This window comes from Spermophilus citellus, assembly GCF_964194105.1.
Source record: "Spermophilus citellus genome assembly, chromosome: 9".
Classification (NCBI taxonomy): Eukaryota; Metazoa; Chordata; class Mammalia; order Rodentia; family Sciuridae; genus Spermophilus; species Spermophilus citellus.
The window spans coordinates 62,909,148-62,925,494 of record NC_138191.1 but is presented as its reverse complement, the minus strand read 5'-3'; the positions used below and the strand labels follow the sequence as shown (position 1 = coordinate 62,925,494).

Genomic DNA, 16,347 nt, shown 5'->3' with positions numbered 1-16,347 from the left:
AACTTCTTTAGAATTACTTGTAACTGTTGCTTAAACTTATGACTCATCAATTATGAAAATTTAGCCAAGTACACAAAGTTATCTGAGAAAACCAATTTGCTAGCTGGTATTAATTTACAGACACTAGAACAGTGTTACTATTATTTATTACAATATTTAATTCAATGTAGAATGATCCACTAGGACTCATCTGCCCAACTCTTAACTTAAGTATGAACATCATCATATAGGTCTTTCCTTACTTGGTCTTCCGAAGAATTGCTGTGCATAGTCTTCTCTCTCTGCCCCAAAGTTTTATTGATGAGCTCAGTTTGTTTTCTTGGTTGACCTTTCAAATAAAGGTGCTTGCTTTTTCTGTTACTATAAAGCTTTATGATCCTGTAATAATAACAATTATGATGGCCTCCAATCACATTGTCTATATTAATGACAAGACATCTGGCCACATGTCTTCACAGCTTACTGATCTCATTGATGAGAGCTGTCAGGCTTCCTCCTTGCAACTTGTGTCTCAAAGTAATTAAAAACTAGCTTTTTTAGCAGTTTGAACTTTGTTTTGCAGTGAAATGGAAATATCACATGCTGCAGAAAGAGAGAATGTACCAGTCACCTGCTTGGCTTTATGCAATGAAAGGTGTGAAAAAACAAGCACAAGAGTTAATCAAGTACCCAGAGTGAAGACTTTCAAGCTCTTGCATATGCTTCCTTATTCATTACTTTGCTTAAAGAAAGAATGTTAAAATGCAAAGCAGAGTGTCATCTCCTAATTGAAGTTCAGGCCCTTACTTAACAGGTCAAAGTCAAGGTTAAACAAAGTGAAGAACTAGACAGCAGTGCTGAAACACACCCAAGCCATCCAGAATGTACCATCCCAGAGTGGAGGCCCCTGGGGACAGAGAGCAGGTGCAAGACTGATAAGGAGAATTCATTTACACTGGGTTCTTTTTTGTTCTATTTGAATATTTTGCCTGATTCCCATGTAACTTTAACAACAATAACAAACTTAGAGATGAGCAAGCACCAATCATCCTCTCTGAGCACTGTGACAACCATATTGATCATGAAGGTCAGCACCAGTGAAATACTGCAGTGGCCAAGGTTGTGTTTCAAAGTCCCAATCCCTCACTTCTTTTATTCTGCTCTGTCTCAACAGCCTTCTTCTCTCTGTCCTCTCAACCTGAGCTGGTGACATCCAGTTTTCACTCTGGGAAAGCAAGTTATTAAGCAAACTTGTGATTTTTAAAATATAAATGGATGATAACAGTTTCATTTTCATTTACATACAACAAAAAACATCAGACTGAAACAATCCTTTCAAATCAAATTTCAATGGATTACACTTATTGCAGAAGGTGTCCATGTATGTTCTATCATGGAAAAGAGAAGTTTCCAGGTAGGGAAAGTCCAGCTGAGATTGTGGACAGAAGGGTGAGCAGTTGTGTAGGTTCCTAGGCTAGAGAACAGCCCACAGGTTGCCCAGAGGCCTGTGCCAGTCCAGTCCTGGGCAGAGTGCTGGGAGGCTGGCTCCTTGCACACATTCCCTCCTGAGGCTGCCACCATATGCATAAAACACAGACACTGGATGCCTTCAAAGGAGTACTGCAGCAATTTCATCAAGTGGGACTCTGGGCTGCTGAAAATAGGTTCACAAGTTTCTCTGAATGCTTTCCACAAGGTCCCTTTAAGCTTAGAGTGATTTTACTCCTTTCTGCCTACTCAGTGCCCCATTTTGGGTACTACTTTGAACCCAAATTTTCTCCTTCTATTCACACATACATGCATTAGAACACGTAAGACAAAAGATTGCTTACTTGAGAATTAAATGTTTCACCTTTAGATGGATAGTAAAGCCAAACTCATTAATCTTCTGTTTTCTGCAGTATAATTATATGGCACCAACCAGTGGAATTGCTGGTTAAAGGTACATGTTACGACTCTGTGGCTGCTCTGCATGTCTGTGTCAATCTGTAAAGAAGTTGGCATGGGAGTGCCACTCCCATTGCGGAATAATTCTAGTCAGCAGTTACTTTGAGGCATCTGCTTCTGTAGCCTCCTGAGCAACTTTTACATTAAAGATTAAGCATCACATTGTTGCACAATGTGAATATACTTAACATTACTGAACTCTGTGTGTGTGTGTGTGTGTGTGTGTGTGTGTGTGTGTGTGCGCGCGCGCGCACGAGTATTTGCTTGTTTCTGGTCCTTTTTTATTTTTCATTCATGCATTGTAAGTATAAAAAGAAGTGGGATTCATTGTTACATAGTCATGTGTACAACATAATTTAGTCTGAACTTTATCTTAAAAAAGGTTAACAAAATGGTTAAAACTGTAAATCTCATTTTATGTATTTTTACCACAATAAAAAAAATTAAGCATCACTGATTTTTTTTTCCAAGATAGAAATGCCTTTGTTGCTTTTGCTGGTTTTAAAGCAATAAATACTTTTCTCTACAAAATACCAGCCCTAACAAAGCAAACAGTACATGGTTGCAAATGAAAGACTTCTTTATAATCCTTCCCTACTGGAATATTTATCTTTATAGAAAACTGTTACACAAACAACAAAAGTATATTATGTATCTTGTATCAAATTCCAAAAGAGTATAAAGAATTTCAAAAGTTCCTAACAAAAAGAAATGATAAGTGTTTGAGGGGACCAATATGCTAGCTACCCTGATCTGATCATTACACATTATAAGCATATATTAAAATGTCACACTGTAGCCCATAAATATACACAATTATTATATGCCAATTAAAAGTAAAAATAGATTTTTTAAAAAATCCTTTTTGTTGCAAGTGACAAAATTTAATTCTAACTAGCATCAGCATAAAAGATTTCACATAGCTAATAATTCCATGTATATACCTAAGGAATTTCAGACAGATTGATCCAGATAAAAATGATATCATCCAGGACTCAGTTTCTCTCTCTCTCTCTCTCTCTCTCTCTCTCTCTCTCTCTCTCTCTCTCTCATACCTACTATTCTCTGGCTTGGTACTCAGACTCCACAGAGTGCCCTCCAGCAGCAATAAGCTCATATCTCAGGGTCAATTCCAGAAATAAAAAGCAAAGGATCTCTTCCTGCTAATTCTCACCCAAGTCTTGTGATTTCTGTGAATGTTGATCCCTAAACCAATCAACAAGTCCAGGAAAATAAAATATTCTAATTGATCAGGCTTCAGTCACATTATGCCAACGGAGCCAGGTGTCAACTGTTCCCTAAAGAATGGACTGAGGGGGATTTATCACCCTAATAACAAAAAAAGTAAACAAATGTTAAACAAAAGCAAAAAATGCCCCCAATACATTTGCTTCTTTCACCTCTGGGATCAGGACAAGCTACATAATCACATAATCTGTGGCATTTAGTACATAATGAAAATATGGGCTCCTTGCTCAAAAAGCAATTTTTTAAAAAGTGATATTAATGGTATTAAAATATAAATCTTTCCATTTCTCTGTAGTTTCTCTAATTTATTGTAGATTTTGATTTTGTTACATAATATCATTCTAAGTAAGGAAATTTTTAATTTGAATTATTAGCATGAATTTTACCATTCATTTTTATATGGTTCAATATCAATTCAGCTGCAAATATGAAGATTTTAACTCAAGCCTGGAATCAGCAAAATTATACAATTCATATTTTGTGGCTCATAAATGCATATGTTTCAGTCTTAGCAGAATAGCAAAAGCTAACTAAGCTCTTAATTTTCCCACTTTCTACAGTCATCTACCATCACATTTTTCACCTTTACCTAACAAGTGACTATCCTGACTTACTTGTCTTGCTCTTCCCTTTACTTACTTCTGATTTATCATTTTCAATATAAGTGAGTGGCTGTTTTAGTCAGCATTTTTTTTCCATGCTGTGATTAAAAGATCTGACCAGAACAATTTAAGGGAAGAAAAAAGTTTATTTGAGGGCTCATGATTTCAGAGGTCTTTGTTAATAGAAGGCCTGCTCCATTCCTGGGGATCCAAGGTGAGGGAGAACATCATGGCAGAAGAGTGTGGCAGAGAGAAAGAGCTTACATGGTGATCAGGAAGCAGAGAGACTCCACTCAACTGATACAAAATATATACCCAAAAGCCACGCCTCCCAATGCTCCACCCACTCCAACCACATCCTCCTGCCTTCTGTTACCACTCAGTTAATCATATCTGGTGATTAATTCACTAATTGGGTTAAGGATTTCACAACCCAATCATTTCTTCTCTGAGCCTTCTTGCATTGTCTCACACATGAGATTTTGGGGAACAACTCACATCCAAACCATAACAGCAGCAAATACATAAAAGTAAAATAAGTATGAAGAAATATGATAGAATATCTTGGCCATTCATTTTGTTTAGCAAGCCATAGCATTTTTTCTGCATTCAAATCAAATTCTGGTGTGAAGGAACAACTTCATTGGGCTCTCAGGGACCCCATCTGCCCAGTCATAGATGAAACTTCCTTACCTCCTGCTCTCTTTGAGTCTCCCTAAACCACACATTGTGGGTCCTTGAATATTCTCTGTTAAAGGGACATAGAGGAGCTGGGCACTGTGGCGTATACTTGTAATCCCACTGACTCAGGAGTCTGAAACAAAAGGATCAAAAGTTCGAGGCCAACTTCAGCAACGTAGAGAGGCCCTAAGCAACTTAGTAAGACCCTGTCCCAAAATAAAAAATAAAAAGGGCTGGGGATGTTGCTCAATGGTAAAACATTCCTGGGTTCAATCTCCAGTCTCCCCCAAAAGAGGACATTGAGGGAGGATACTATATACAATTAGGGTGGATCTCTGCTCATGCAAATGCTCCATTGTCCTACCAGACTACACTTAAAAAATGCAACTTCAAATATAAAATACTTAAAGAGTTTTAAGAATTTGATTGATAGCTAAACATTAATTCAAACACAAAGCCCTTCTGAGCTCAAGGCTCTTTGTGACTACACAGATTGCACACCCATGAAGCTGGCCCTGAGTCTCAATAAACAGAATGAAACTATTTAAATAACCAAAAGTAACTGAAAAGTTCTGCAAAAAGACTGAGATATGGATAAGGATGCCCACAGTCCAGAAAGAAAGGGATGTTCCACAAAAAGCAGTAATGACAGTTAGGACCGATAAATTCAGATCATTTCAAACATCTACCCTATAATTTATGACTGTACAATCAAATTTATTTCATAGGTAAAAATCCATTCATTTTAATGGTTACTTAGTATCTTCTTGTATGATTGCACCATAATTTAAGAGCTCCATCTTAATATTTTGATTCTTTGCAATTTTTCAATAAGACTTTTATGAATACTATTGCACACTTATCTGATTATTTCCTTAAGATGAATTTCTAAAAGTATAATTGCTGAGTTAAATGATGTGTATGTTTCAAATTTTCATATATATTGCCAGAATGTCTTTCAAAGTGGTATACCAGTTTATACTAATAATAACATGTGAGAAAGTCTGTTTCCCATATCCAACATTGGCCATTTACAGTTTTGTCCATCTTTGCCAATCTGAATGACAAGCATCCTTCTTATGGTGAGTGTTAAACATTGTTTTTAATATGTCTGATCATTTAAACTCTACTTAAAGACCCTGTTCTACACTCTATGATACATGAAGGAAAAGAAAGAAATTGAAGCAATATGTTATTATTTCCTACCCAAATGAGTGCTAATGTTAACATTAACCATTTATTAAGCACTTTCTCTATTTCAAGCATCTTATATACATTCTCTCTTTATATCTTCAAAATATCATTGAATCCTAAAACTCATGAGGACCAATGTGATCCCCATTTTACAGAAGAAAAACTGAGGTTTAGAAAGGTTAAATAACAAGAAGTGATAGAACCAGGATTCATTTGGAACATGAGTCTATCTGAAACCAAAATTCATGTCCTTAAAGTTCCTGAAATATGTTCCTGAACTCAATCTGTTTTAATTTTCATATTAATATGGCAAACTGTCCTGTATCTGGTTGAATTAAAGCATAAAATAATCCTTAGCCACAGAATGAGATTGTCGCATACCTAGCAACCCCTGAGGAAGTTAACCAAAAGGAAGAACGTTACCTAAACTCTGTCTGGCCAGGAGCTGAAAGGCAACTAGGAAAGCTGAATGTGCATCACTCATCTTGAAGCCTCATAAAAGAAGGGAAATTGTATTTGCAAGTCCAATTTCTGAATGCTTGAGGAAGCCTCGCAGCAACACTGCAAGGAGGAGTTAAAATGAGGACCCTGTGAGGGGACATGGATAATATAGTGTGGGGGGCTCTCCACTGCAGGGTATGTAAATACTTTATACACTAATTCAATTACATTTTCAGATTATGCAGGAAGACTGATTTAAGCAACAGCCTTGCTGTTGTCCCATCACCCATGCATGCATGCAGGAAGACAGAGTTAAGAGAGCGAGGTCGACCTTAACTCTAGATTTCTTGACTTTTATGGGCTTAAGTTGGAACTTTAATGTTTTATTAATGTCAAGTTTTTGGAGTTGGTATTCAAAATGTTTCAAGTAGAGATATGATGGGTCTCAAATACCTGGAATCTGTTCACATTGGCAGGTAGTAAAAAAAAAAAAAAAATCCACCATTTTAGACAAATTTCCAGCCACTTAAGGAATTCAGTGGGATTACTTTTTGCATAAATGATTATGTAAAGGATTATTAACCCTGCAAAAAGTAAAAATATTTAGCTTGAAATTATAAATAAATTGGCATGGATAATGTACATAATTATGAACTTTTAAAAGTCCCTGCTCCGATGTATAACTAAATACATTCTTAAATTAATCATCTTTAGAGAAGGGCAAATAGTAACTATAAATAAGGAGATGTGCTCAAAGCACAAAGGAAATGAGCTAACCCTTGGAAATGCCTCAAAAAGTCAAGAAATCCTAGAGTATCTTTCCTATTATTCATAGTATGCATTGATTTATGAAGGAAGTTCCTTCCAAAACCTTAAGGCTCTGCTTGTATGTATTATTTTATAGGGAGAAGTTCAAAGATAAGGTTGCAATGTCCAATAATAAAAACTTTTCTATAACAGTGGTTCTCTTCTGTTTCAAAAAGCTTGGCCTTTGGAAAATCATGCAATTTACATAATAGCTTTTGAAAGGAAAGAAGGAATTGCACTGAGGGTTAATTTCAGCTTTATAGCATCTGAAAAAAATAAATGTGTTTGATGATCTGTATTTTTCTTGAAATTTTTATTTAATGACAGATTTCCCTTTTTAAATGCCAAGTATCTATGCACAATAAAAATTGTAATCAGATTATTACCATAAATGACTATTGACACTTTTTCTCAGTGTTACTTCTGTTTTCACCACCATTTATATGACTTGCCTTACCTCTTCCCTACTTTATTTGCAATGCTCATAGATTTTATTGGGGAGAATTTTATTTTTCTGGAAACTGAAGATTTTGAGTTACATATTTCCATATTCATAAATGTCTTTACTATAAAGACTTAAGTGGAAAGAAATTTAAACAGGGTAAAAAACACTGCTTATAAAACAGTCACTCAGGAATAATCATCTCAACTAAAGCAGCCGTCTTTGCAAAGACAAAAGGGGCCAAATTCTGTCCTTGGATGTGCACACACAGCTCCTATTAGCTTCGGAAAACAGCTGTGTGAGTGTAATGAAGGACAGTGTTTAGCCCAATTTGGTCTAATTTATCCAGACCACTGCAGCCATGAAAGATAAAGACAGATTAGAAGACATTTTGCATGTCAGTACAGTAGCATGCTTTATGTTTTACCAGTCCCCAGGGCTTCCTTCATCAGGCCAAATGTCAGTGATCACATCTGAGAAGTCTGAAAAGTATACAGACTGAATTTACTTGCAACGCTACTTGCCACAGTTGGCAATCCTGACTCAGAGGAGGCCATTCTTTCTGTGTTGGGGGCCAAACTCTAGCAAATTGAATTTACCAAAAGAAACAGCCTTAGTCATATGCAAATGAAATTAAATACTAAGACAAGAATAAAAGAAGTTGATTTTAAACCGTTTTTTTAAAACCAATCAAGAGATATTGAATTAATATGTTTTAGATAGTTTCAATGTTCTCATTTACAAGATATATTCCAAGGATAGGGTTTTTTATAGTGTGCTAAATTAAATTTCCCTCAGAAATGCTTATACCTAGATACATAGTAGTCTGCAATGGTTATTTATTCCAGAATGAGGCTGTAAGTCACAGGACAGGCTTTGTCTAAGCCAGTGCTTAGAAGATTAGTGAAAGAAGTGTTGATTCTCTTGCCAAATTGCTGCCTCTGCACACTATACATACCTTGAACATCACATGACCCATCCTGATTATATAATATTATACAGTTATAAAATTAATTATACAAGTGTATACAATTTACAATAAAAGGACCACTATCCTCCCCCCACCGTGTTCCCCCCCTCCACTGACAGTTAATACAGAGGAAAGAAAAAACTGACTTGGCAAACTGCTTTGTAAATCCATGTCAAACAACACATTGCCAAGTGTACTCTGTTTATTGCAGCTAATGGATACCCAGAGATGTTTGCTTTCATGGTGGACACTTATTTGACACTTCTTATTCTCTGGTACCTTTAGAAGGCTTCTTGTCTGCTTATTGTGTCTGGGGTCTGCACCAGGGCTTTTTACATGAGTAAAATTCCTATCGACATCAACAAAATACTTGGTGTGAGTATAAGATGTGCTAGAAAGGCCATCTCAGAACTTTTAGGGACAATTCAAAAGCACATTAAGAGAGAAAGAGAGATTTATGAGAAATTGGTTGAATTTCACAAAATGTGAGCTAATATTTCATGCAAATATTTTATCACTCGTCAGAGGAAGAAAACTTCCAAATTCCCTGAACCTAACATACCAATGGTAATATGTGTTTGTGTGTATTTGTGTATGTGTGTATGCATGTTAATGTTCACACCTGTGTGCATTACACAGTTATACTATATGCTTCAATCTGTCAGGCTTCATCCATAGCAATACTTCTGCAAATAGCTTAGTAAGCTAAAAAAAAAAAAGAAAAAAATTGAACATTTTAGCCAAAATACGATAAACAAATATGGTTTTAAATTGTCCATACTATGCTTTGCTCTTGTAGAAATACAGTAAGTTCAACATGCCTATAAAAATTGCAGATGAGCTATGGGTTAATAATGATAAGAATAGGAGTGGATGAGGAAGATAGTGTAATAAGAATATCAAGCTATATTCTTCCTTTGTCCCTTAAGAAAGGTAACATCCAAGAGCTTATATGATCCTTTCATTTCTTTCTTTACTCTTAAACTTGCAAAAGTTAGCTGGAAAAGCATGCTCCCGGTTTTAAGGCTGTAGTTGGTACCTGATCATGGATAAGGTAATAAATAGTTTGTGGGGCACAACTTGTGAAATAGGAACCAAGATCAATGCAAATGATATACTGGGAGTTTTATACATCAAAGACATAGGGAGTCAGGCACAGCTTCAGAGAACAAAGGGCTAATCATCCTAAATCAAAATAAGAAAGGCTGAGAGTCCAAGAAATTGGGTTGTCTAAGAAGAGACACTTGCCTACTCTGAGATATTAGCCATTTACATTATCCCAAATCGGGGTTGATCACTGCTCTCTTCAGCTCTTTGTGGGGCTTGAGTAGCCCCAGAACCATCAGCAGAAGAGCAGTACAAGAATTCTGCTCTTGTTACAAGGACAGGTGTGCTGGCATTACCAAGCCATTGAACAGCACCACTCCAGTGAATTGAACAACCTCATAACCCTGAAGCATAACTCCTACATGTCAACATGCAGAAGTCAATCTAGATCTCAGCAGGCAAATTATATGGCAAGGAATATGGACCCCTAGAATTTTCTTTCTTAACTCTGTGGTTTAGATAAGTATTTACATATTTTTGCCGATTTCTCAATCTGTGTATTAGAGTTTTTTTAATTTATATATGACAGCGGAATGTATTACAATTCTTATTACACATGTGCATTAAAGTTAATAATTTTAAAAATGTACTAAAGTGTCTTGAGCATTTGGGGTACAGTTTGAAAATTACCTAGAAACACCATAAAAATCAATCATTATAGCAATAAAAAATTCTATATATTGAACACAGATCATGTGCTCCATAATCTGCTAAATATTTGACATAATATTTTATATGCATAACACTTCCAAGAAATAGGCTTTTTATCCAAGTAATGTAGTTTTTTTTAAATTATGGGTTTAGAGAGGGTAAGAAATTTTCCCAAGTTTGTATAGCAAGTGATTCAAGATAGAAGGTGGAATGGCAGAGATGTTCTTCCTGAATGAAAATTGGTCTTCAAGTCTGTGTATATGGGCTCTGGGTTAATATGAAACAGGGTCAAACCCTTACCAAGAAGCTAAGGTTTTCTTGCCTCATAGATACACCTTTATTCCTAGCTATCAGAAAGACTCCTGGTTCCAGAAATATGACTTCATCTTTTGTCTGTTTTTCATTACTCTTATGTTGCAAGGGCTTTCTTCTCCCTGTAACATTGGGTGTTATGAACGTCCTTGTTTCTGGTTTTGTTTAAAAAAAAAAGAAGAAGAAGAAGAAATGGAGAAATACTCATAATATGTTTGTGTCCACAAACAAAGCTGAATAAAATTGGTAATAAGTTGTCTCTCAAATATTGTTTCCATTTGCTAGTGTTGCACCTAATGACTGACAATTTCCTCATCTTTATTCTCAAACAAGCTCAACAGTGCTGGTGTTCTGTACATCGTACGAAAGAAAGACAAGTCAGGAATTTTCTTTATTTGATTGTCAAACTGATTTTACAAGATTGGCAATTTGTATTCTCACCTTGATATTCCTTGGGAACTCATCAGGGGTCTCAGTTACAACAATCAGGATGGTAATACAAAAGCAAAAAAAAACTATTAACTGTTTACTGTGTCATCAGATGTCCCCCAAAATTCTGGAGAGTAAACTGGAATTTTCTTGTTGAATTTTTTAAGTCATCCTTGAGACTTCTTCCTTAGGCATGTGTATGTTTGTTCTCTTTTCTGTCCTTATGTCAAACCTTTTGAGAAAAGAAAACTCATATGCTTAATCAGAATGTTTTTCCAACTCTATCTCTGTGGGCCTGCATCCCTAATGAGTCACATTGGTCAAGCCCATCTCTCCTTTGGAAGCCCTCCTTGTTCCCTCCAGAATGCAAGGATGCTTTTCAGGAAGGGAGAGACATCAGTATGGGAAGCTCTCTGAGCATATAAAGGGGGCTTTTGGTTCATGTGAGAAGAGCTCACCACCCTCTAGTCTCTTCTCTATTCATCCATTTTACTCCTTTGTTTGCTAAATACAAAGCAACCAGAAGGTGCTCCAAGAAGACAGGAACCTGGCATGTCTTATCCACCATCCTATTCCTGGCACACAGAATAGAGTGCCTGAAAAGCTGGTAGTTGCTTGCCAAGCATTTATGGAATAAACAAAAAGCTACACTTAAACATTAGGACTGAGAATTTTGATTATCCAGAATGGTGGGTCATGGTTTTCCATTCCTCAGAATGACAAAATCATACGTCTCTGGTATGATTAAAACAGGTTTGTCCTGCCTATTCACTCTTTAGCCAGGGCTAAAAAGTCTTTCTATATAAATGTTTCTGGTCACAAAATCATATATTTATTGCATCATCAGGTTGTGACCAATCAAGTGTCTTGGCTACTGAAGATAGATCCTTAACCTATTCAACATAATAGTTTCAGATAGAAGAGTGGAAAGTTAAGAAAAAAAATCTAAAATTGTGGTAAGTAACAATGATATACCTAGGATTAAAATCAATGGAACATTTAACCAGAAAAAAAAAAAAAAACTTCCCAACACTATCAATTAATTTACAATATGACATTATAGGGACTTCTAATTTATTATATAATTTTCCAATTTAAAATAAGGATGTAATAGATAGAATTTCTAAAGTCTTTCTTCCTAATTTCCAGAATGTGAATATGATGAAATATCATGCCCATGAATATATTACATGACAAAAAAGGTTTTGCAAAAAGTTGAACTTAAAATAGGCAGATGATCCTCTATTATCCCAAAGGGGCCAATGTAATCAATGAGTCTTCAAAAGCTGAGAGCAGAGTCAGAAAGGGAAATCAGAGTGATTCAAAACATGAAAGGGACTTGCCTTGCCATTGCTGGTTTGAAGATGGAGGAGGTCATGGAAAACGGAACTCAAGTGGCCTTCAGCACCTAATAGCAGCCTCCAGCTGACAGCCAAGAAGGAAAGAAACAGGACTTTAGTCTTACAACTTCAAGGAACTGAAATTGGTCAGCAACCAAATAAGCCTGAAAGTGGATTCGAAGAACTTCCACCTAAGAGCCTCTCTCAGCTGACACCTTGATTTGGGCTTTGCAATACCTTAAGCATGGGACCCAGTTGAGTCTGCCTGGAACTTTGATCTACAGAAACAAATTTATGTTGCTTTAAGCCTCTAAGTTTGTGATAATTTTTACAGCAGGAATAGAAAGATAATAAAGAGATGACAGAGTATCAGTTTTATTTATCACATTATTATACTTAAATATTTATAAAAGGTTTCAATATAAGAATCAAGTTGGATTTGCAACTTTCAAAACCATATTTAAACCATGAAGCATTCTCTGTAGCTGTCTAATAAATGGGAGGGTGGGAGGGTTGGCAGGGACAATCTGGCGGAGATGTATGCTAAAAATTAATGTCTAACATAACCCAGGGAAGTTGAGTCAGTTAGCCAACTGGCATTTGTTATTTAACCCGATATCCACAAAACATCAAACTGAGCAATGGAGATAGAGATGAATCAGACAGGGTTCCAGTACTAGACCCTATCATGTAATGAAAAAAATAAAATAACATGTGACAAGTTCTATAATTTTTATTGGTAATATTGCCACAGTGGAATAGCAAGGAACTGAAAATAACTGAAGATGATAGTATGATCAATTACACGTCTTTTCCATTATTTTTTTTAAATATCACTAAAATCTTTCACTTCTTTTTACCTTATTCTAACCATATTACCATTCCGTGGATTAAGCCAGGACCATCTTGCCTAGATTTTGACCACAGGGTGGTCACCACTCTCCCCATCAGCACTCTTATTATCACCCAATTGGTTACCTACTCAGCAACCGGAGCAATATTTCTTGAGTATCACTCTGCTGTGTCACTCCTCTCCATGATACCTTTCAATATCTTCTCATTATATAATTTGCAAACTCTTTAAAAAGATTCATGTGACCTTCTATGACTCAACCTTCACTTGCCTGCCCAGGCCTGTTTCTTACCATATGATCACTAAACTCACAGCTCCAATCACAGTGAACTTCTCAAAGTTACCTAACCATCCAAAGGAAGAGTCCTTTGGACCTTGGTATGGCTTGCTTTTTCTTCCAAGGACTCTCACCCTTGACCCCGCCCCACCAAGGTCATTTCAGGTTATTCCTCAAGTCTCAGTTTAGAAATATGAAACATCCTCCTTGTCCCTACAAGCACAAGGGTGAGTAATTTTCCATGACTTGTTTTATATCCTGAGGTGTATTTGCCCATTCATTTACCTTCTGCACTATAGTATAATATCCTTAGGGACAGATGCCATGCATTACTCCCCTTTGTGTCAAGAATCAGACCAGTAGGTTATCAGTGAAGATAAGGATACCAATTGGTGTTCTGGAAGCCAATAGCAAGGAAACATGAGAAAGTCAGAAGTGGTCAATAATGTTAAGATGATGTTGAGGGGCTGGAGTTGTGGCTCAGTGGTAGAGTGCTTGCCCAGCACGTGTGAGGCACTGGGTTCAATCCTCAGTGCCACAAACAAATAAATAAATAAATAAATAAAGGTATTGTGTTCATCTACAACTAAAAAATATATATTTTTTACAAAAAAGATGATGTTGAAAATTAGAAGTGGGCTATTGGATCTAGCAATTAAGAAGTCAGTGGTAATCTTAGCATGACCAGCTTCAACCAGAAGAGAAATGAATGGACCTGAGGAAACCAGAAACAGTGTTTTTGCAGATACAGAGAATGTGTGTGTGCTACAAAGCAGTTTTCAAAGTGCTTCATAGTTCAGGAAAACTATGAGCCCCCATTCCCTGACTGGAAGGGTCAAACTTTGACCCAATAAATCATGCTGGGACCTACATTAAATGAGGAGTACATCAGGGCCGGGGACACGGCTCAATGGAAGAATGCTTGCCTAGCATGCACAAGGCCCTAGGTTCTATCCCCAGCACCTTAAAAATAAAGGAGTTTATGAATATTACAAGAAAAAAAAACCCACAAGATCAAAAATTGAGTACTGAGAAACAACTCTCTGAAACCAGGCTAAAGAACCAGGAAATAGAGAACAGAGGTGAAAAGTCAGGAGAGGAGAATAAAGGACAAACATTTGCAGGTGATTACCTGGCATAGGTTTGAGCTTCTTTCACTGACTCCCAAAGCACAATGAATGAGAGGGAGAGCAGGATTCAAGGTGAGAGAGAAGTTTGGCTGCACATAAAAAGACAGGGAGGCAAAGACAGTGAAGACCATACTTGATGCCTATCGGCTGAAGAGAGGGAACCAGAGAAGAGGGAAAGAAAGAAATCTACATCTAGAGAGGAGGCCAAAGGGACAGAATCCAATGAGCCCAAGAGGTTATTATTGAAATGAATGAAAAAAAAAAAAAAAAAAACCTCTTCCTTCAAGACTGAAGGAGATTAAAAAGATGTACGCTTCTGTAGATGAGCAGAGAAAGTGCAAAGGAGACCTCTCAGAGTTACCATATTCTCTATCAATTAAGAAGCAGGGCTAAAGGCTGAGAGTGAGGGATGAGAAGAAAAACACGAGTTTAAAGGTTTCAAACAGCTGCCTCAAGAGGAATTATAGAGGGAGGTGACTAGGGACAACTGAGACGATTGCCAAGCTGCACTGAGAGCCCGGCCAAAGTTAGATAATTAAAGAATAATGATTATTTTCCTAGAATTAATTTCCATATACATACAGAAAATGTGTCCTGCTTGTGTAGGTTCCTGCTTTCACAGAAGAAAAAAAAAACTGAATTTGAAACAAAGAAAGCCCCTTTGAATTTTTAAAAATCATTTATCTATTAAAATGGTTTTGAAGTATCTGTGGTTGATTTCCAAATACTGGAAAAGTCAAACATTTTTGCAAATCACAAGCATGTATTTTATGCTTATGTGTGTATTTCTACCTTTTCACATTTGGTTTAAAAAAAAAAACTACAGGTAGGGAGAAACATCAGCCAATGGGGTTTTGTGGATCACACAGCTCCATGTAATTAAGGCGCCATTGTTAATTTTCAAATTGTCATAATCCATTTGAGAATTTAAGACAATTCAAAAAACAATTATGACTGAATGAAAAGTGAATTGGGCAATCAACTGAGATGAAATGCAGCCCAGAGAAACAAAACGTTGAGAAAAAAAAAAAAAGCAAGAATAAGGAAAGAATGAAAGGCATATGGAAGTGACTGATTGTGTGGGGATGGTCTTTCAAGGCCAAGGTTACTTGACAAGAAAGTGGTAGGGGTTTGTTCTACATTGAATGAGATTTAACTGTTTTGCTAAGTGCAGCAGATTTGACTTTTTAATTTTTAAGTTGCATAATAAAAATGTTGAAGCCAACCCAGATGCACGTTGATATGGCTGTATGTTGTTTACCTAAGACTGCCATATAGCCACAAATAAACAAAACCAGTCCCCACAGACATTATGGAGCAGCTCGCTGAAAAACAGAATCTCAATTGCTTGTTCTGATTCTGTGAAAAAAGATTAATTTGAGATGCATCTAAGTAAATTGTTTTATCCAAAGAAAGCAAGTCCAACTAATCACGTTCTATATCTTTTATTTTTAATATGAAATAAGTGTAGGTAGCAGGATCATCTTATTCATTAAACAGCCTCAAAACACTGTGTCATACTCTTTGAAAGGCTGCACAAAGGAGTTCCTTGCATGAATTAAAAAAAAAAAATCTTGCTCCCTGAAATCTGACATTCCACACAAGCAAATAGATCCTAGCAGAAGAGTCAAATATTATTACACTATGGCTCCTGTCATTTTAGATTCTTCTTGCTAAACTTTTATGCCCCTCCAAGCCATTTCCTCCTCTTCCAATCTTCATGCTATACCTTTTTTAAGGCATCAGCCAAGATTCATCTCCAGTCTGGTGCTTTCCTTGATAAATGACATCCCATCATGATCTTTCTTGTGGTTTGAATTCCCTGTGAACTTATTCATTCATTCATTCATTTATTCCTGCATTATTGTGCACCTGCCATATGAGACCTCCTGTAACACTGAGTTCAGTGTTCTCCGTGCAATCAAACTGTGTTTATT

The 16,347-nt window shown here is 36.5% G+C and overlaps 1 long non-coding RNA gene across 2 annotated transcripts in view; it reads right to left on the bottom strand.

The window, feature by feature from the left end:
- Nucleotides 1-10,851: 10,851 nt before the first annotated feature.
- Nucleotides 10,852-16,347, bottom strand: part of LOC308655183 — a 124,637-nt gene continuing 119,141 nt past the window's right edge. For both annotated transcript variants that reach the window (XR_014023406.1, XR_014023407.1), the window contains 2 exons: nucleotides 12,154-12,235; nucleotides 10,852-11,042 (listed from right to left, as the gene is read on the bottom strand). This is a non-coding gene — a long non-coding RNA (uncharacterized lncRNA). The remainder of the gene's footprint in view (nucleotides 11,043-12,153; nucleotides 12,236-16,347) is intronic.